General features: G+C 36.5%; 1 protein-coding gene across 1 annotated transcript in view; it reads left to right on the top strand.

Moving 5' to 3' along the window:
• Window positions 1-3,762: 3,762 nt before the first annotated feature.
• The window catches only part of PDE5A (phosphodiesterase 5A), a 134,851-nt gene continuing 116,915 nt past the window's right edge, over window positions 3,763-21,698 (top strand). The window contains exon 1 of the mRNA XM_084518772.1: window positions 3,763-3,909. The gene's annotated coding sequence lies outside the window, so the exon portion shown is untranslated. The remainder of the gene's footprint in view (window positions 3,910-21,698) is intronic.

Raw genomic sequence — 21,698 nt, 5'->3', positions numbered from 1 at the left:
GTTGATAACTAAAATATATATATATTTTTTTTTAAATCCTTGAATTATAGGGACAAATTCTTATTACATTCAAGGCCTCCCAGTCAACTATAGATCATGTATAAGAATTGAAGTTTTCACAAGTAATCTGAGGTTATCCAAATTGTACTAGTATGCATGCACAGTTTGAGCTTGGTTACTTTTCTTTTTTTTTCTCAGATCTCTGAACTGCCTGAAATCTTTGGTCCAGCTAGGGAAAAGTGAGCTATTCCTCATCATTAGTCTCCAAAAACACGATTTAAAGTTGTAGCCAAGGCATGGAATGGAATAATCCACATGAACGAACAACTACAAGTTTATGTTAGTTCATTTTCACTTGCAAACAAGCACACCGTTCCTCTGCTTCCCGTCTCTTCAGGGATCAGGACCATCAGGGATTAGAAGCATCAAAATAGAGTAAGAGACACTTCTTCCACTATTCCTTTCCTGGCTGAAATCAGGAAAGGCTGGAAGTCTCACAGGAAAGACTTATTCCATGATTTTCCAACAGCAGAACTTTAAGGATGCTTCCAACAAGAGGAGAGATTTGAATGATTCTGTCCCTCAGCCAGATTTCCCTAACTATTCATTAAGCTATGTTATTTGCTTCTGATCATTCGTCAATTCATCTGGTTTATTTTGGCTTTCATCTGGGTAAGCATTTCTTCCATTTTCTCCAAACTTAACAGAAAGCACAATATTCAGAAATGAAGAAGCTCTCAAGCTTAAGACTCCTAAAAGTTTGACTTAGGAGTTTAATAGATTTCTTTGAGAAGCCTGGGCACTCACAGACTAGCTTTTAAAGACTTTCAGCTCTTCTGTATGCAGATCAGTGCATGGTGTGAATTTCAGAAAATAGTTCAGGAACTAAACTTCTTCAGAAATATTTTTGTTACTGGCTAAGATGTTCTGAAGTCATAAGGAAATCTTCTGGAATGTTATTTATATCAATAGCTATCACACCACTGAAGTCAACCAATCTAATCATCCCTAGAGAGTTACAACAATAGGAATTATAAATAGCTAAAATATCCTGGATATCTCCAGCAGTATTTTAAAAACATTGGTCATACAGACTAGTAACTAAGAACAAATCTTAGGACATGACCTCTCAATTTGAATATCAGAATATGTGCTCACTTGTCACTGCCAAATGGCTTTCCTAAGGGCCAGATGCTATTTTCTAAGCAAAATACACTTAATGCAATGAAGGTGAATACAAAGGCAGAGAGTATCATCTCATCACTATATAGGTAGGAGACACGAAAAAGTTTATGTACATGTGTTGGTAAGGAAATATAATAGATGAGACAAGCTAACAAAAAACAGTCCATTTTTGATTGACATGAAGACTACATTCAAGATGAGTTGGTTTTGAGTAGATTTGTAGATGAATTTTAAATTATCATCTTCAATGAAGTTTAAACGTATCCAGAAGATACGGACTTCAATGAAGCATGTATGTTTGTTTTATAACTTAGTTCCCTGTTCACTTCAAATCCAAAGTGTTTCAGGTGGTAAAATATGCATTATTTCAACACTATACCCATGGTTTTAGTTCTTTGGTGGAACTACACACACTCCCTTCATCTGATGAGTACTGTCTGAGGATATCTCAGTTTCCCTTTTCACTGTGTGCTTTACAGCCTTCGGCAGCTCCTCCATACCCAGCTACAAGCAACCAAAGATCTCCCTACACATAGCTCCCCAGCCATCCACATTGCATAATGTTTCTAATGCAGACAAATGCAGTCGAACAACACTGAGGTAGATCTCACTTGATACTGTGTTAAAAAAATTACCAGTGTCCCTGCTGAGAGTGTGACCAAAGTCATTTTACATGAAACTAAGATGACATGAAGCACAACTTCAAATGCCAGAAAAGGATGTTGCCAGAAAATACTTTGCAGCACTTGCAAACCAGGACCGCTTTCTGTAATGGTCATTTCTTTTTGTTCAGTGAAAGAGATGAAGGAAATTCTGAATAGTTTGAAAACTGCAAGACAAATTGGCTACATGCTGGGAAATGTCCTGGAAAAAGTTAGGCACAATGAAAAACTTAGGAAGTGGTGATTACACATACCAGCACTTCTTATACATCTTTGTAATGCAGTCTACTTTTTTTTTTTTTCCCCCTATCTTCAAAAAGTATCTAGGTAGCTAATAAGCAGCACATTATATTCAGTTCTGCTACTGGAGACCTGTACCATCCAGTTCTGTTACAGGACCTTGTCTGCCAAGATACTCTTTATTAGAAACAGAAAAGGACATATCCTGACCCTTCTTCCCTTTAGTGTTTGTGCAGTTATCAAAGGGTGAGCACATGGTGATACTGACAGTTTAGTCTGCCTAATTATTTTCATTAAATACTTAGGCTTTCAAGAACATCAGACTTCAGGCAGGTTGAAATTTCTTCTTGTACTCTGGATTTATTTATTTCTTTTTTTTTTTTTTAAGTTTGATATAAAATAGTTCAGCCTTTTTTGGAACAAACTTAGTGAAGGATGTTTTTGCCAACATTCATATTTTTCATCTGTTTTCTGAAGAACCATAATGATTTATAACAGGAGCTTAAAATCTGGCAGCAAGACAACCTTCAAGTTAGCATGGTATCTTTTGTCCCCAGGAAAACCCCATTCAACTGGGTTAACAGTTACAGAAACATCCCAGTTGGTATTTATAGAATGGAAGCTGTAACATTTTGCAGTTTTTTTGCACACTGCAAGAGGAACATGCAAACTCTGAAGTCTGTTGGACCCCTTGTCCTGAACAGGTACTACACATCTGAAGATAAAGCTCTGGACAGCTTTATCCTGAGCAGATTTCCATTTATTTTTTTATTTCTTTATTATTTTTTTTTACAGCAACTATGCCATCAGCAGAAAGAGTACAATAGAAACATTTAACAAGAGAAGTTAATTGAAAGTTCATTTCTCCACATTATTTATACATGTTAGGAGAGATTCAAGCCTTTCAATGTTGTATTGATCTATTCATCCTGTATAAGGATTTCCCTGGAATTTAAGGGCTATTTCTTAGTTGTTGTAACTCAGCTCTGATAAGAGTTACATTAGTTTACTCTGACTAATATTCTTTAGCTAAACTGCCAAGCTACTAAAACCATTTCAGCTGTACTTTTAAGCTAATTCCCAAATAATATCTGAAAGGTTTCTTCAGTGCAAAAAACCCACCCCAGCATAGGGCACAACCCTGAATCTGTTGCACAATCCAGATTATGGCTCAGTAAGTGTATCATGAGGGTACCCTAGGTTACTGCTTCCTTGTGATGAGTTCAGAGGGGGGGGGCAAAAACAGTTTGAAAAACATTTCAAATTTCAGCAGAATTTTTCAGGCTTTGCAGACACAGAAGTCACTCAGATATCCAAAGGGACAGCCTTAGCAAGCCCTGTCATTTTATGACAAATTGGACCATGGTGTTTCAGAAGGGATTTAGTCGAGATTGCTAAACACATGCCCAAAAGAGAATTGCTTCTTGGATTTTTTCAATCAAGTAGCACTATATTTGGACTGGAAACAGCCCGTGGACAAGCAGGAATAACCATTAGAAGGCAAGTGAAAAGTTTCAAGCAGATGATACTACAGTCAAGGAAGAAACAACTTGAATGTATCTGGGCACGTTTCCATACTGACTCAAGCAACACTTTTTCCCATGACATCAGACTCAAAACAACCAATATATTATACCCCATATGTTGATTAAAGAAAACCCAAGCAGTGCAGAGGCATGCACCAGCCTACCGAGCACCGACTGAACAAAAGTTGGACTGCTTGCAAGCCATGGGAGTTAATAAAACAAATAAAAAGCCCCAAGTTTTCAGGATAAGGAGCCTGGGTAAGACTTCTCAGCGAGATGAGGTTGTGAACACTGAGGTAAGACTGAAAGTAAATTGGCTGGATAAATGTTATACAGTATAACTAGATGACAAATACAATAAAAGAGCAATGCTTTGAATATGCAGCAGTGATAAGGCTCAGAAATCTGAAAAGATGGTTACAGATAACGTACTTATAGAACCTGCTACCTAAAGTCATGTGGCATTTACATAGGAAGTTTGGACTGCAGAATGGTTTGTAATTGGTGTTCAGAAGATCTTCTGGCAGATAAAGGGTTTTCCAGCATAATAATGTTGAGAATAAATATGCAAAGAAATACATAAAAGCTGTTTTCACAAGAATTATGCTACTTTCATAGAACTGATTGTATTTTAGGAGAAGAACAGCTAGAATTCCATCCTCACAAGATGCCAACAATCAATCTATTCAGAACAGTTAGTAAATCATACCATTTAGCAACTTAAAATGACATGGTGCATTCTGAAATCAAAACAGAAACTTATACCGGATGAGAAAATACTTGCTAGGACTAGCATATTGATGCTGTTTAGGAAAGAATTGGGAACTGCACTCTTACTTTAAGATGGCCTAACAGTAATGGCTTACTGCATACAGATGAATTTACTACACTATCAAACCTTGAATTATCTGATCTGCTTATCCTGTGTAATAAGAGATCACAGGCCATCTTCGTTTCTCTCAGAACAAGTCAAAATCAGAAAGAAGTCCTGTCAAATGAAGATAAATGTGAATAGAAGTATGAAATAGGCAGGTTATTAAGTTTCAATTGTTTTAGCAAAAATGATATAAGCTCATCAAGACCAGTAGTCATGGAATAGCATTAAATAAAATGTATTGTCATTGAGATTAAAATGAGAACACCTAGGTTTACAGAAGAATGGATAATTGTTCTTTGTTTGTACAGTACTGAACACATTCACAAAAGGTAAGAAATGCCTTGTTCATTAGCCAGATTTCTGAAAACAGTTCACTTATAAGTTTCTTCTGTTTTAAACAAATATATTTAAAGGAATAAAAAATTGTTTATACTGCTTCCAAAAGCTTCAGTCCAGGAATGACTTGTTAGCATCAAACTATACAGTGAAAGACTTACTTAAAAGAGAAATGTAAACAAATTAGGCAATCTTAATTATTTGCCATTCAGTTTGGATCTTTGCATCTATCTTTGACAGATACTTTTCTATAGAGATATTTAGGTAATAGCATACTTGATTAAGCTCTGATACAGTTAAAAAAAAAAAAAAAAAGTGCTTCTTCTAAGCAAATGATCTTCGTAAAATAGTGTCAAGAGCAAGCTGTTATCTGTCCAGAGAACTCTTAAGGTTCTTAGTACTAATAACTACCTCCCACATCTTTACCATCAGTGGCAGATGCACAATCAAGTCTTTTTGAATATTCACTATCTTAAAAGTTGAGTACTAATGCCAGTTGAAGTGTGTTAACATCTGAACAGCACTCTTGCACTGATCTTCAGTGCTTAAGGCAAAACTTAATAGCTTTTTTTCTACGTCTTCCATCTCCAGTTTGCAGGAAATAGTGATGACTTACTGGCCAAATTAACTGCATAATAATCACCAGGACTGAGTGAGCATGGAAGTACATGATTTCTGTAGTGATATCACCTTTTGCAACCCTACGTTTTCCTCCAAGGTGGAGAAATAGTGGTCAGCCACTAACAGCTGCCAACACACCGCTGCAGTTTACAGCATCTTTTAGCTACTGTAATATTTTGAGCCAGAAGGAATGAATCTATTACAGATGCAGAAATAGCTTAGTGGTTTCTCTCATGTTTCTCCCTTCTTTCTCTCCTCAACACCCTGCAAGGGTAAGAACAACTACCTCAGAACAGGCAGAGATCTCTTTAGTAACCTCTTTCCACCAACAGCCTCTGGAACATGATTCCTATAATTTCCATGAAGCAAAGAAAAGGCCTGGGCTAACCATGAACTTCTTTACTCTAGATGGGGATAATCCCCAAGTTTAGTCAAAGCTAAGATTTTGAAAAAGGACACAGTAACACAAATTACAATAGCTTCATTAACTTTGCTACAACTAACAACTTTCACCTGACTTGTACATTTTGCTTCTTTTAGACAGCAAGTACTCTTAAATTCTCATTTAATGTGACTATAAAAGTCTTTATTCCTCTTTTCTAAAAATGTATTAAATGATGTATCTTAAAACCACAAATTAATACATAGTCTGAAGACAGTCAAAATAATCTGTGGACAGGTGTCAGTGAATAATTTATTCAAAACAAGATTTTCATATCTTACTAAAGGTAGATTTAAAATACATACTCTAAGTCCAATTTGAAACCACCATTATAGTAATTAAGTACCTGCTATCATTCCACAGTCAAAAGCAAATTATGCAGGGTATAGTACAGATCAATACTTTACAATTCTTTAAGTTAAAGAAAGTAATTTAAGTTGTTTAGCAGCTTAAGGTACAGTCAACAGTAACTTGGCTTTAACTCATCACTTTAGAAGTCCATCCTGTAGATTCAGGAAATTCTAGAAAAGGGAAGTATAGTAGGTTTTTTAACCTTAACTAATCCTTATGAAGTCATTAACATTAAATCGAGGAATAGAAACAGTCTGACAACTAGCAGGCATATTAGTTATCTTTCAGCCCCTGCTCTTGATTTTAAGCTGAGACTGTACATTCCCTGCACTGCATAGAAAGGAATGTAATGAGATACAACCAGGAAAAAACATTTTTAACTTTATGACAGGTAGTTGAGTTTAAGACTGAGAGTTTATTTATGTCTTCAACAGTGCTTTGGGCCTGGTCTTAATATCTATATCCAATTCCTTAACATACAGGCAAAGGATATGTAGGAAGAGATAAACCTGGTGCAGTGTAAGACTGCACTCACTGCATTGTAACAAGTAGCATTGCATCCTATTCGTTCCATAGAGAAAAATACCTTTATAGAATACACAAGAAAGTGCTAAAATCTGGATTACAGTCAATATAAAGCACTGACATCAGTATTGCAAAGACCTTTGTAGGTGCATTTTCAATGTTCATATTTCAAACTCACGTTACACCTGCTTATTTATCAGCAACCCGTGTAAACCCTAATCCATGCTTTTTAAAGAAAAAATGGAAACTCTGCACAAAGCAACCCAGTGTCCATTTCATAAGATGCATGTAAGACAACATGTCTGCAACTGGTTTTGTTTTAGTAGTCGTGCTGCCAGCAATTACAAACATTTCAGCTACACAGGTCATAGTTTCCACATTTGTACCTAACCATTCTGCTAAACTTACTTTGGTATAACAAGCCAACATTCTTTAATAGAAAATCCAGATATTTTCACATTTTGTATTAGCATATTCTATATGCATAATTGCTTTTATGATAATATTTATCCCAGTGTATGAAAAACAACCAAATGGCACAGGAAACTGTCATGAATTGCTAGGTAAGAAACATTCTGGTGGACTGAACCAGCTGTTGAACATGTCTTTTCAAAATCCTTGAAAGCCATGTTAACTGCTACATCTTGTTTTTCATGCACCTCAGCAGTTCTTCATTTTGGCTGGAAGTGCAGACTATGAAATGACTGTTATTGCAGTATTGTGAGTTTGGCCTTAGCCAAGAAGTCCTGGAATTGCAATAGTGTATTCTTTGGGGTATATTCAATGTTAAACTAAACCTCCAAATGTTTCTTGGCTCACCTGCCATTAACTGGACCTTGAACTAACCATTCAGTGGCTGGGGGGCTAGTGCTGCCATCTGTTTTGACAAATGTTTTCCATTGCCTCTGCATAGCTGACAGAACATGAGGCATATTGGGAAAAGGTGAGGTTCTCTTTCTGATTCACCAAGAATTCCTCTAGTGCTCAGAAATCTAATCAGAACGTAGCTGACTGTATGAAACTAATTGTAAATCTGTTTGTAAAAGATTTTAGTTTGTCATGAGCTGTAGGTCTTCTCAAATTTTCTAGATGCCTATCAGTTCCTCTGAGCATCTGTCTGCTCTTTAGTCCTTCAGTCAAAAAAAATCTCAATTAAGTGGAAAATCATAGCTGGAGGCATTCTGAAAAAAACAATACACATCAGTTCTACTTCTGTCTTCCATACAGTTTCAAAGACTGCACAACAGTTATAACCATGCACATTAAGAAAAGCAGTTTTGCAAAGTCAGATTTATTTTTTTAGTTATTAAAACCAGAAATCCATAAGCAGACTTAGGAATAGGGCTTTATCTTTCTTACAGGATAGCCAACAACTGCCTGTTTCATATTGTTAGTTTCAGGTGTGACTTAAATAGCTTTGGCACAACAATAAGAAAAAATGACATCTCAGAACTTTCATATCCAGTGCCAATAAGCTCTTATTTAGCCTGCAAGATATTTTGATAGCAAGATGAATTTTTTTTAATAGCAATTCCATATCAGAAAAGCATTTTTTGCTTCTGAAAATCAGAATCTTCATTTCAGAGTAACTTCCTAAAACAACATGTGACACTATAGCTCTCCAGCACAAAGGCTAAAACAGATAAGCTACATCTTTTTTCTCTCTTAAAGGCAGTCTGTGGCTTGTAGACCTGGGTATTTGCTAGGTACTCTCCTCTATAAGAAGAGAGCCTAATCTGACCTCAGAATCAATTGTTAGGTCTGCATAGACCTCAGGACCTCAAAACAATTTCTCATTTCTTAATGACAATCTACTATGTATTGTATTACTTCCTCAGGAACTGAGGGGAAAAATTCTCTAATTTTCCATTCCTTTTCCATATAGAATTAGACACTTATATCATGATTATCTAATCTCCTCTCCACTCAAGCAGTAGCTAGAAATGGGTTATTAGCAGAAGCTTCTTCAGCTTTCTTATAAGATAAAGCACTTCAAGACAGCACACATCAATTCCTTGGGCAGCTGCTTTACTGGTCTTTCTAAAAGATATGGTCAAGCTTATTCTCTAAATAAAAGATAGAAGATATGGTCAGGCCCAGATCTGAAATGAGACAAATTTATTACAGACTGCCCAGGACCATGAAGACTTCCTACCTTCCACATTACAGTGTGGAGTATGTCTGTATCCTCAAGATTACCAAAATCCCAATTGCATAAGCAAGGCTGGCCTCATAATTGCTTTAGATCTACCTACATTTTCTCTACCATAAAGTGTAACTTAAAAGGTGTTTCCTAATTTCATCTCATAACAATTATAGTCTGGACTATGAAAACATCAAGCCTGATCCCTTCTGGTTGACACACTGTCATCAGTAACAAGAATTCAGTGTCATGTAGGCTTGCAGTGCCTCAGGTACATGTAGTCAGTTGGAATGTATTTAGAATAGAAGTTTCCCCTTATCTTGTAGCTTTGCAGGGATAGTAGAAAGAAAAAAGAAAAAAAAAAAGTGTTTATATTTATCTCTAAGTAGATTTGTGAATACATATGTAAGCAACTGTCAGGTAAGCAGAGATCATTTTTATACTGTCATATTTCAAAGGAATAAAGACACCATGTTAAGGAGTCCTAGACTTGCTTTCTTTCCTATGTGAACCACTGGAGATATGGGGCTAACAGCAGGAACAACGCCCTTTCCGCATGCACACATACAAGATGCACAAGGGATAGCACTACAGATAGTGCTACCTCCAGCCTACATTGCACACTGTATGACAAAGCCATGCCCCTTCCCATTGCTATGCCTGGTGCTAGTTGCATAGAGAAACAAAGAGTGTGAAGCATTGAAGAAAGTAATGCCCGCTTACACAGCCTAGTATCTGCACCAGAATCAGTGTGAGTATCACAAACCACCTACAGTCACCCAAATATGATCTGTACCCCAGCTGTACTCACCAGGCCAACACAGCACATCCCTGCTGCCCTCTGCCATGGCCTTGCTCTCTAAGACCAGGTGTTACCAGCACCCACAGCAGCACTTGGAGGAAGGTTTACAGTCTTCCTCCAGAGAGGCCAATGGCTCCAGAGAGTGTATCTCAGCCATTACTGCCTGAAGATGTTTATCTTACAGCTCACCTAGACTATTTCACATAGGCAAAGTTGAGAGCTGCCATCCTTGCATACAACTTAGAAAAGGCTGTGTGGCACCAGCAGCAAATACTTACACTTCTCTACTTGGAGATAAGTATGGCCTAAATAAAGATTAGCTTTGATTTTTCAGTTTTTAAATGGACAAATGCAAGTGATCATTATAAAGTTACATTTCTGGGAAATGTAAGAACAATATTTTCTTTGGTAAGAAATGCTGCTAAGGATCAGCAACAGCCTGACTGTTTGGGGGTGATACAGGATTTGCCTTCTAGATTTCAGATTTTCCCTGTGCTTATTACAGCCTGATTGGTTCTCATTTCATTTTATATCCATCTGCTCTGCTCATAGGTCACAAATCTCCCTAAAGTCAGCTTCTATCCCACTTTTCCCCTGAATTAGGTATTTTACTATTTCATTGTCTCTTTTATTTACAATCCAGTTCCATTTTACCATTGAATCACTTCATCTCTTAAGGCAACATGCTTGTTTAGATCATTGCCCTACAACCAAAAGCCTCTGCATTTTCTCCTTGAAAGGAAAGGAGAAAGACTGAGAAATACTGTTGCATGCCAACACCAACAACTTGCTGTTAGCCTCATCTTTTTCTGCAACTTAGATGGATGAACCAGAGAAAAGCTTTTTTGAGGACATGTACATTTATCTAAATAAATGTATGAGCACAGCCCCCAAATGCTTAAGCAGAGAACATATACAGACATTTTAGCTGAACAGCACCATCTGAGCTGCATCCATTCTATATAGTTAAGGAAATTGTCTAAGTTGTTAAAAAAGCAAGACCTCTTCTAGAGAAGTCTCATATGCTGCTCATGTCTGTACCTGTGGCTTGGATAAATTGGAACAGGCTGAAAGTCTTTCATCCAAAACTATTTTCAAGGCAAAAGAAATAAATACTTCAGAAATATTCTGCAAAGATCTGGCTTAATTTGCTCTTCCCTCTACAAGCAGTGATGATATATACATCCAAAGCTTTTCAAGCTAAAAATAAGAACCATTATTTTTATTTAAAGTTTCTTAAATCTTGTGGAGGATTGTATTTGTGTGGACACGGCATCATGATGAAAGAGGTATAGGTAGCCTTAAGAATTAGGTTTTCTTTGGTCCCTGGAACTGATTTCATCCTGCCCAAGTGCTAACTTCAGTATCATGAGTATAAAGTTCTGCATACATGCACCTCTCTGCAAGATTTGATCCATTAATGCTATTAGGATATATATGTGGAAGAGATACGCAACGTATGTAACACTGGAGATCTCTTTTCAAAATTTATGCTACAGCTTCAAGTAGTCTTTCTCCTTAATCAGCACAGACTCCAGACATTGTAACAATTATCTGCAGCTCTCAACCCCCCCAGCAATATTATATATTGTCTGCTAGTCTTATTTCTCTGCCCTTTATTAGCTCACCTATCATACTTTAATAGGGATGAACTAAGTAAAATTTCAGGAACCGTTTTCAGAGCTTATGAATTATTTTACTGGTACCAAACTAAATAGGTCTGCCTAAACATTTTCTCTAATAGCAATAAATTCAGTCTTCCTATTCTTAGAATAAGTATTTTCAGCCTCTTATTAGAATCATGAGAATCAAGGGAGTTGATGAGGGTTGCCAATTCTGATAAAGCAACCATGTAAGTGTCCAGAAAAAGTAGTAATTAAAAGCTACATTTCATCTTGATTTTTAAAATGACCTTTCCTAATTTCTGTGCAAAATATAATACCAGATACAAAAAGCCTTACATAAATCAGATTACAAGATGTTTTTAAAATATCTGGTTTATCTAAACTTGAACTGAATAATGAATGTATGCTAGCAGTACAGAAGAAGGAAAGATGTAAAATTAGGTTGTGCTTCTAACTGGGCTCCTGAAGTTCTGAAAAGAGAAATCACAGACAAAGAAAAGTACTGCTTTACAATTCAAGTTGCATGTCACAACGTCATACCTATGATTCATGTCACATGCCACAGAGTCATTGTGCACATATACAAATCAAGTGCCAGACATAAAATTAGGTATTTCTGGATTACATAGAAATTACTTAAGTATATATCTTAGTTAAATATTAGGAACCAGATCTTGCTGAAAACAGTAAAATCTTTTAATGTAAGCTATTGAAATTTCATTTTCTTCTTAACTTTAAAAGATCGACTTTCTTTCTGAAGTATGCAATTCTTTGTATTTACTTGTCTTTCCTTTGTCTTAAAACAGGAGAAGAGAGAATAACAAAAGGAAAACAGACAATATCACTAATTTTCTTTATTCATATTACCAGATAAATTTATTTATGAAGAGATGAATGACAGGCAAGGGTATAGGCATAATCTAGAATTTTAAAATACTCTAGGATTACTTTAAAACTTGAGACATACCTAAGCAGGATTAACTCAAATTTCCCCCAGCATAACTGAAAGATATTAAGCCCTGAAGACCTTAGTATTATTCAAAAGATATAATTTTTAAGAAAAAAGGAAAAAAGTTCTGCACATGTACGCCCTCTGTGAAACCATTCCTTCATCGGTGAAAGCAGAGACATACTGTAATGTATCATAATTCATAGGAATTACATTAAAAGCAGCCATAGGATTTGTGGGTTTATCTTTTATTTAAAAAGGTGACCACATAATCAGTAAACATGCATCAAGGGAAAAAGAGTGAAGCCCAGTGATATTATCTATTAAACATTTGAAGAACAAAACTAAGAAATAGCCTGATCTGTTTTAGTCCACCTGACATTTATGTCCACATTAAACTAACAGGTCATTAATATCCAGGTAAATGTAAGCAAGGGAGATTTTAGCTGAGAAGTCTTGTTCAAAGTAATAAAACTTTTATTCACACTCAGCTTGTACATCAACATTTCATAACTTGGCAGCCCAGAACAAATATTCAGAATCACCAGTCCAATGGCACGGAACAGAATCAGTCAGCATCTGTTAACAAAATCCTTACACGACTACGGAAAAAGCAATTACCATTAACATTTTTTTCTCAGAGAAACCTGGCTACATACAGGGAAAAAATATCAGACAGCAAATTGTGTGTGATAGGGGCTTCAAGTTTTTCCTTTTTGCCTTCTACACAGAAAATATTCCTTGCAACTGAAGTTCTTTCACAGACTTTAGCTTCCTAAAGAGCCACAGGAGAATTTGCTCATCCAAGTTCTCTTAAGCCAGGCCTGTCTTATTCCAAAACATTCTTAAATGCTAAAATCAGCAGATAACAAGAATGTATGTCAAAAAGACATGCTTCATTCAGGATAAGATACCGGTTTTCCAAGTTAACTATTTTCACTTTATCATAAATTCTCATCTTACCACTGATTTCTGCAATGGAATTTCTTTTAGCAGGCCGTTCTGTCACAGTGTATAGAGCAAAATACAGCATAAAGCAGAAGAGAATACTAAACAAATAGTATGTTTTTTTAATATACCATGTCACAGTATTAAGATCTCAGGAGTTACCAAGACAATATACTAACATTTAACTTTATGTGCTAATACTCAAGATTAACATGCAGCTAGAATCGGAATTATACAAATATAGCAGGTTTAAATCTCTACCGATTAATATCATAGAATGCCTGGGGTTGGAAGGGACCTTAAAGATCATCTAACTCCAACCCCCAAGAAAGGAAAGAATCCATCAAGTAAGAATTTATTAGTGACAGATAACTCTCATGTAATAGTGGTTGGTTTTTTTGTGTTTTTTGTTGTTGTTGTTGTTTGTTTGTTTTGTTGTGTTTTTGTTTGTTTTTGTTTGTTTTGTTTTTGTGGGTTTTTTGTTTGTTTTGTTTTTTTTTTTGAACCAAGCTTACAGTGATTGGAGTTTCTTGTCTTTCCCATGCTAAGGGAACGATCCTATAGTACCTTACTCTGACTACAAAGCTGAATGCCGTTAGGAAGTCCCACTGTTTTCAGAAGCAAATACAATCTTAGTAAGTACAACTTTAAAACAAACAAACAAAAAACTTTAAAATATTCCTGAAGGTCTTTAGCAACATGTACTAGTATTAGTATGAAATACTATATATATATATATATATATATATGTATGTATACATATATTCACATATTAATACAGTACTAGTTCAGCACTAATTCAAATAAAAGACATAAGAAACTGATACAAGAGTTTGGAATGACTAGCTGAATCAACAGTATGACTAATGGTATGAATTGCAGCTGACAGCACATCTTTGCATAGGACCACAATAAAGATGACTAGCCAGAGTATAAAATGATGACTTATGCTGTATAAAGTATCTCGTAATATAAATGCAAGCAGATAGTGTCTTTAGTGCGCATGAAAATAGAGTTGGTTTGGGGTCTTAGAGTAGTCATTGCCCACAGTCAGGAGGTGTGTTCTTCGTGAGTACATCTTTGCACAACTCCAGACTGTTATATGCCACTTTCAGTTGTAATTAGTTGTGGTCATTTAGTCAACAAATATTATGAGGTCAAACACTTTCAAAGAAACATAGGCAGACATAGCTATCAGCAGTCTGATTTTAATTACAGAACCGCTACAACTAATCAACACCCACATCTTGCTTCTGGTCAATGCCACGTACCTTAATAGGTCTGTAGGTTTTGTGCTATGTTTAACAGGTAGAGTTCTATCAGTTTTGTCATTTTAGTTTTACTTGTAATCATTCTGAAAGTTTAATTACTGCTGACACTTGTATATGTATTTTATCTGTAGTATTCAATACTAAATAAAATTGATTCACTTTGGACACTTCCTGGGGCTAAGGAGTCCTGGAAGGCTGCTTTAGGACCTCCGTTCAATTTTCTGTTAGTTCCTGGACAGTGGGATTATGTTGTTTTCTAGCATAAAGCATCTACATTTAAAGTCCTCCCCACCCCCTTGGATTTAGGGAATTATACCGTGGTAGTTACTATGAATTTAATTACTACTTTTGACAAAGCAGACTGGAACAGAATACACTCCCCTCCCCTTCACACCTTCTCACCTACTTCACCTACTTTTATTTTTATCATGGGAACAAAAAATGACAAGAAGGGGTGAGGTCCTAAATCACTAAACCTAATCTCTGCTGCCTCAGGCACCACATCATCTCATCTTTCACAAACTCCACCACAGAAGTAGCTTGCCTTCTTACCATCCTTAACTCGAATGAAAGATAGCTACCCCAGACTCTGCTTTAAAAATTAAAAGCCTTTTCTACTTTGCAATATAAGATGGCTTTATGTCACCATGAATTCATTGTGTCAACTTTAACACTTAGCTTAAATAATCTTGTAACATTCATCTTTTAACACACTAATAAAAAAACCTATTACCTGTCTCCTATTTTGCTAGCCTAAATAAAACAAATTCTCCCATATTCTCTTATGTGGGAGATCAACATAGATTTAACCAAGCTATCATTTAGTGTACACATTATATATTGTTCTTTATTATTATTATTAATTGTTAATTTTATATTGTCCTTCTATTTTCAATTTCTCACCGAGTATTCAGGATAAGTTCCCTAGGAAAATGTCTGTCAGGAATTTTCTGCGGTATGTGGAACGGTCCAACCAAATCACAAGTGTCAGTCTCAAAGCACACATTGCCTATATGTTAGGCTGCAAGTTTAGACAAGGCATCCAAAAATATACACAAATTAATACTTGTTACACTGATCAGTTTATTTATTGCAGCATGCCTTGACTACTGACATGTAGTCAAGGCACTCTCTGTAGCTTCCAAGTTTTCCCATTCTGTTCAGACCACTGGAAAACCACAAAGCCACAAACAGATAAAGATGATTTTTTTAAAAACATTTTGTCTAGTTATGCCTTCATATTTCATTTGTGTCTCCTTACTTTCTAATCAGTTTCTATTTTGTTGATTTGGGGTTCTGTACAAAGAGCATCCAATAACTCTTTATTTGTTATCCATCCCTCCTATCCCTCATTCTTGGCCAAACAGTGTTCCTTTACTACCACAGCTCCACAAGTCTGGGTGCTCAATAAACAAACCCTCCAAGTCAGAATGTTTTCTTACCTTTGACTTATCAGTCACCCTCCTCCTCTCAGTATTTCCAGAGTATGACAAAAATTCTGAGAGCCATGGTTGCACCTATTTCTATTGCTGTTCTTAGACATTCCAGCAGAAAAGTATTTAGCACCAAGCAATGAGCTCATTTTAAGAGCTGCTTTCAACCAAATTTCCTTTTCCAGATGGCATATGAATTGTAACCTTCTATCATGGACTTAACAAGCTGTGGGTTGCTGCTAATTGTCACTTCCAGGTTTCAGTGTTGTTTATAAGCCACTAATAAAGCCTGCTGTTCCTTTCAAATTAGAAAATTCTAATTTTTAAGGGTATACTTCACACCCTACTTTCCTTCTCCCTCTTATTAAATTCTTGCCTTGACTTCTGCCAGTGTATTCCTCACGTGATCAGCAGAAGATTAAATCTTGAGACTTCTTTGAGATTTTCTTTGCATCTTTTTCAGGTAACGTTCTTTAAGGGATTTTACAGGCCAAGTACCTTCTGCTCTATCAGCTCTTATTGCAGAGAAAATAACTTGTCCCTTTCTTGTTTAATATTCTGAGCCAAATTCTTACTCTGGTGAATAACACATAAAAAGAAGGGATACCATATTGATATGCATACCATATGAAAAAAAAATAATAATTTTTTAATATTTCCATTGTCTGATACTTTATCTCAACCAGCAATTAATAAATGTGCAACTGGCAGTCTTCTGAATTTGTGTAGCTTAGTAATAGAAAACAAAGCAGCAACAACATGGTGAGGTTAGGTTGTCGGTTTTTAATATTAGAGCAGAGTTTAGTAGATGAGTGCCAAGTCACCAGGGTTCTGTCCACTAATACCTACAAGGCTTTCAGATGATACCCTGAAACATGAGCTGCACAAGTCCAGCTTGTTGATCACCAAGTTTCTATTAAGTTATTTGTCAGGTAATTGTAAAGCAGATACAGGAGTTGGGTCTTTCCAAATTGTCTGATGAAAATTTAGGGTACAAAGCCACCTGACTTACAAGAAACAAGGTATCCACATCAGCAAAGTGCCAAGCCCAGGACTCCTCTGCACTTTACAAGACCCATTAGCACCTTACACCCAGGCAGGCACACACACTTCCAGCACAGCCATGCTCACTTTGGGGACTTTTGCATGCTTAGCACTGTATTAGCCAAACTTCACAAAGAGTAGATGTACAGTGAGTGCTAAAAGCAGGGCCTTAGAAGGTAGAATATGTACATCTTCAATCATCACATTCTTCTCCCTGCAGCAAGGATTTGGAAAAAAAGACCAAGGTCATGCAACATAACTACAAAATTGCTTAGCCAGCCCATCTATAGATGAACTCTCCAAGGAAGTTGCTTTAACCCCAAGGCCATATTCACAGCTGTAAGACTTCTACATGGCCTAGAGAAAAGGATTCCTCATTCAGCCTCCAAGACATTTCCCAGCACAAAGCCCAGCTGCTTGAGCTGGGAATAGTTTGAAATTACAGCTTTCAAAATCCTGCACTTTTTACAGTTAATTGAAAACCAAATTTGATGGGAACATACCACAGAGAAGTCAAATAAAACAGAAATGTGGTTTGTATGCTTCCTCTAGACATGCATGAAGAAAGGAGAACCCAAACAGAAAAAGGCTGTCATTTTCACTTACTATTATAAGCAAATCATAGGCTCTATACAACAGATTTAAATTCTCTGGACAGAAGTATGCTCTCATACATATCTCTGACTGAAAAAAATAAAAATAAAAATCTGATAATTCAAGCTGAAAACATATAAATCAGAGTTACGCACCCTACCAGTTACCTGGCATTGTCAGTGGCCACCTCAAACTGATTAAAAGGGAAGTAGAGAAGGGCAGCATTTCAGACCAAGCTGTATCAGCACAGCCTGACAGCTACAGCCAGGCAGTGCCACTTGTCTGCTCCTCACTGAGAGCTGTCCTAGCCCCAATAGCCAGCTCTACTCTACCATCTCACCCTCCTTACCTCTATGTAGGAAGGCTGTGATCCCTTCTTCAAGAGAGTGTACACCATGGAACAGAATACCTAAATTCCAAGGAGCTCTTTAAGCCCCTACCTGAAAATTAAATCTCTCCCTCAAAACGTTAATTTTGCATTTAAAAAATACATATGCATGTGAGTCTAACATACAGTAACCTTTGTATAACAAGTAGAAAGAAAATCCAGGCAGAGGTGGTGAGTTTTTAGGCTTCCTCCTAGTTTCAGGGTTACTGGAATAGCACTTGCTTTGCCTTTAGAGATCTCTTCTCCTCTGACACCATGCACTAATGCAGAAGCAAAATGGAACTAGAGGTGCATCGCATACCAAAATGTATGCACAGTATATTCATTTAGTCACTCATGAGCTTCCTGAACTGTATCCTGCTTGCCACATGAACAGCTATTATTCTTCATCTGTTTTCTTGTGTAAATATTCAGGGGGAAAAAAAGTGTTCTTCCAGTACTTTGGAATGTGTGTTTTGGGCTAGAAAGTATTACATTGGATTTACTGTACTTTGATACTTCTGTCTCAGTTACTTGAGATCAAAGCCAAACTCCCCCTTAGAGGGGGAAAGTCACCTTAACCTAGAGTTACACTGTGCTAGTGGTATTTACGTTTGGATACTATCAAAGGAATCTCACCATCACTAAACAATATAAAATATTAACCAAATTCAGTATTTTCTGTTGATTAAATCATCTGTCCTGACTTTTGTTTCTATACACTGGATGACATAGATACCAAACGCAATTGTTGGCCCTACATTGCAGCATTTTGTTCTATGATGTGCATCTGGTCTCCAGGATATTTTGAAACAACTGCATGAAGCACTACATCGTATAGGTCTTGGCATATTTTCTACAATACTATATAGTGATTTGAGTCACAGATGTTTATTCCCACACGAGATGTTACTAAGGACAAGGAGTTGTGAACATACCATAAATGGTCCTAAATCTTCAACAGGAACACAGTAGTTTTTCATTTTCACCATTAAATATGATTATAGTAATTAACCCAATACTTATAAAACACAGTTATATTAATTATAGGGTGTAAATTGATGGTCTATCCAAAACGTTAACCATTCTGTTGTATGTTGGGTTTCTGCTTTATTGTCTCTGGTACGGAGTCATTTCATTAGAAGAATATGTTTCTGGAACCACTCTTCTGGCAAAGGCAACTCCTTCAGGAATCTTGGTTCCAGACCTATTGGGTCAGATTATCTGACAGGTTAGTCTTTCAACACTTCCTGAACACTGGGGAAAATACTACGCTTTCTGTTGGACAATCAAAGCAGATAAAAAAAGCCCATTTCTTGAGCTGAGTTTTTTTTAAAAAAAAAAAAAAAAAAAAACTTTTTCCTTTTACAAGCTTAATTTTTACTCACAGCTTCTCATGATGTGAGCATGCAAGATGGGGTTTAAACCCTTTCCTTTTACAGATTTTACAGAAATTTACAGATTTTACCTCCTTCAAGCCCTTAAGATTTTCATACAAATTGCTTCATCAGCTATTTTGATAACCCTTATCAAGCTTTCAGAAGAGACATAGCAGCGGGTTTTTTTCCTAAAAATCTCACCCTTTGTCTCAATAATTGGAACCAGGCTCCTTTGAAAACTCTGCCTGCTAGATTACTGTTTGCCACTGAATCTTGAATATTTGGATTGCCTATGTAATCCAAACTGCATAAAGAAGTAGTGATTCTGTTTTCAAAAGAAAGAAGAGCTGAAGGGTCAAACAAATCAAGCTGTAGTGCCTCTTGCTTTTCTTCTTCCAAAGGAGTGGCTAATGACTTTGGGAAGACTGGAAAGAGGTCAAGTATGAATGCACGATTAAAAGAAGAAAAATCTTCCACACCAATTATAGCTTCTGTGTTTTTGGCTAGAACCCAGAACCCTGCTACCAGGGGTAGCCCAGTGACTTTTCTATTTCCTAATCACTCTACAGGGTCAAAAGAATGGATGCATGCAATCAGTTTGCTATGTTGTAAGCCTGGAAGAAATGGGATTGGCAGACAGTCTCAGAAATTCAGTTAGAATATAATTAACAATAAAATAAACTTTTCCTAAAAGAAAACTACTCAGGCTTCAAAACCCTCTCACATTGGGGTCTGCATACAAACTATGTTTCTATCTAGCTCCCCATCACTACTACCTGCAGTGCTATCATTACTTCACAAAAACATTCAAAAACACAGGAAAATAGAACCAATTCTACCACCCTATAAAGCACTAGGCTTGGCATGCTCACAGTTGCAAAAGTCTACTGTTTTTCAAACTAGTTAGCACTCTTCAAACTAGTTAGCACACATGAACTCCCTTTTCAGTTGATACAGAATTGCAGACATCCCAGCAGCATTCAAGGAGTTCTCCAATGCAAGAACCTGTGGTGCATTTACTGAGGGTTCTGCCTTGTCCTAGGACTGTGGAGAGTTTCAAACCCTGACAATGTTTTAAGAATTGCCAGGTGAGTGAGGAACGTCAGTCTTTGTTTAGGGTATGAAAATCTTAATCAACATTGAAAAAGAAAAAAAAAAAAAAAAAAAAAAAAAAAAAAGAAAGTCTCTGAATAAAAGCAGACATTTAAGGAAGAGCCATTCCGCTTCCAGCCACACACAGGACCATCACAGCTGCTGTACTACTTTTACAGTAAGGTACTATCTGTCTTTCAGGGTCTGTCACCAATGCAATGGATGAAATCCACAGCCCTCACAAGGCTCCTTTGTGCTGCTGCAGGTCTGTGGTTCCACCTCCACACCACTTAAGCACTGGAGCAGTTGAAAGGTAGGGTGGGAGGAAAGGGAGCACAAAACATTCTTGTGATCCCAGCTGGAAAAATGGCTCCTCTGAAAAGACATCCATGTAGCTGCTGTAATTTGCATTAGGAAATGTTTTCTTCCACAGAAGTAGTCAGTGATGTACCAGTATCTTATTTATGTGATAAAAAGAATAATGATGTTTTCCATGCCTTTTTCTGCAGAGATCATGAATAAAAGAGTGGGACCAAATCACGTTTGAAGTTCTGTTTTCTCACTTACTGGTTTATGTAACTGTGATCATCAGCACTTTAAGAGTTAAGCAGAGAGAGTTAAGCACTTTAAGAGTTACCACAGATCTTTCCAGTTCACTGCTAGCAATTAGATCTGAGTTTGAATATAAATTGAAAATGTGAAATGATCTGACGCCCAAATGGCTGCTTCTAATGCATTTTTATTTACTCTCTCAAGAGCCCTCTTCACATCTCTTGTTAAAATATGTGCTACATTCAAATTAAAGCCTAAGATATATATATATAAAATCTCTTTCCATTTCTCACCAATTGAAATGATTTATCTGGGTTAGGCATGAGCCCAAAGGATATGATCTATGATGTCAGAAATGGCATTAACTTACCACAGTAATAAATAGCCAAGGTAATGCTCATCTTAAACTGAATACAGTTGGTTTTCCTCTTCAAGTAGACAACTGAAAAAAAATATTAGTTTGTATCAACAGAATTGAAGAGGCTTACAAGTGGAATTTCCTTTTGGATTTCCCAATTTCCTTGAGAGAATGAATACATTATTTCTCAATTACATTCTACATTTTGGCATAGTTTAATGCAGTGAGAGGAGAAACTCATTAAAAGTGTGGTAAATGGACCTATGTGGGAAGAATACAGCAGGCAACAATCAGAGACTAAATGTGACTGCAGGTCTCCACTTTCTGTGTTTGTTTTTTTTTTTTTTTAAATTCCAATTGGAAAAATGTATACTGA

This window comes from Aythya ferina, assembly GCF_964211825.1.
Source record: "Aythya ferina genome assembly, chromosome: 4".
NCBI lineage: Eukaryota > Metazoa > Chordata > Aves > Anseriformes > Anatidae > Aythya > Aythya ferina.
The sequence above is the reverse complement of the archived record's forward strand: the minus strand, read 5'-3'. Positions and strand labels throughout refer to the sequence as shown.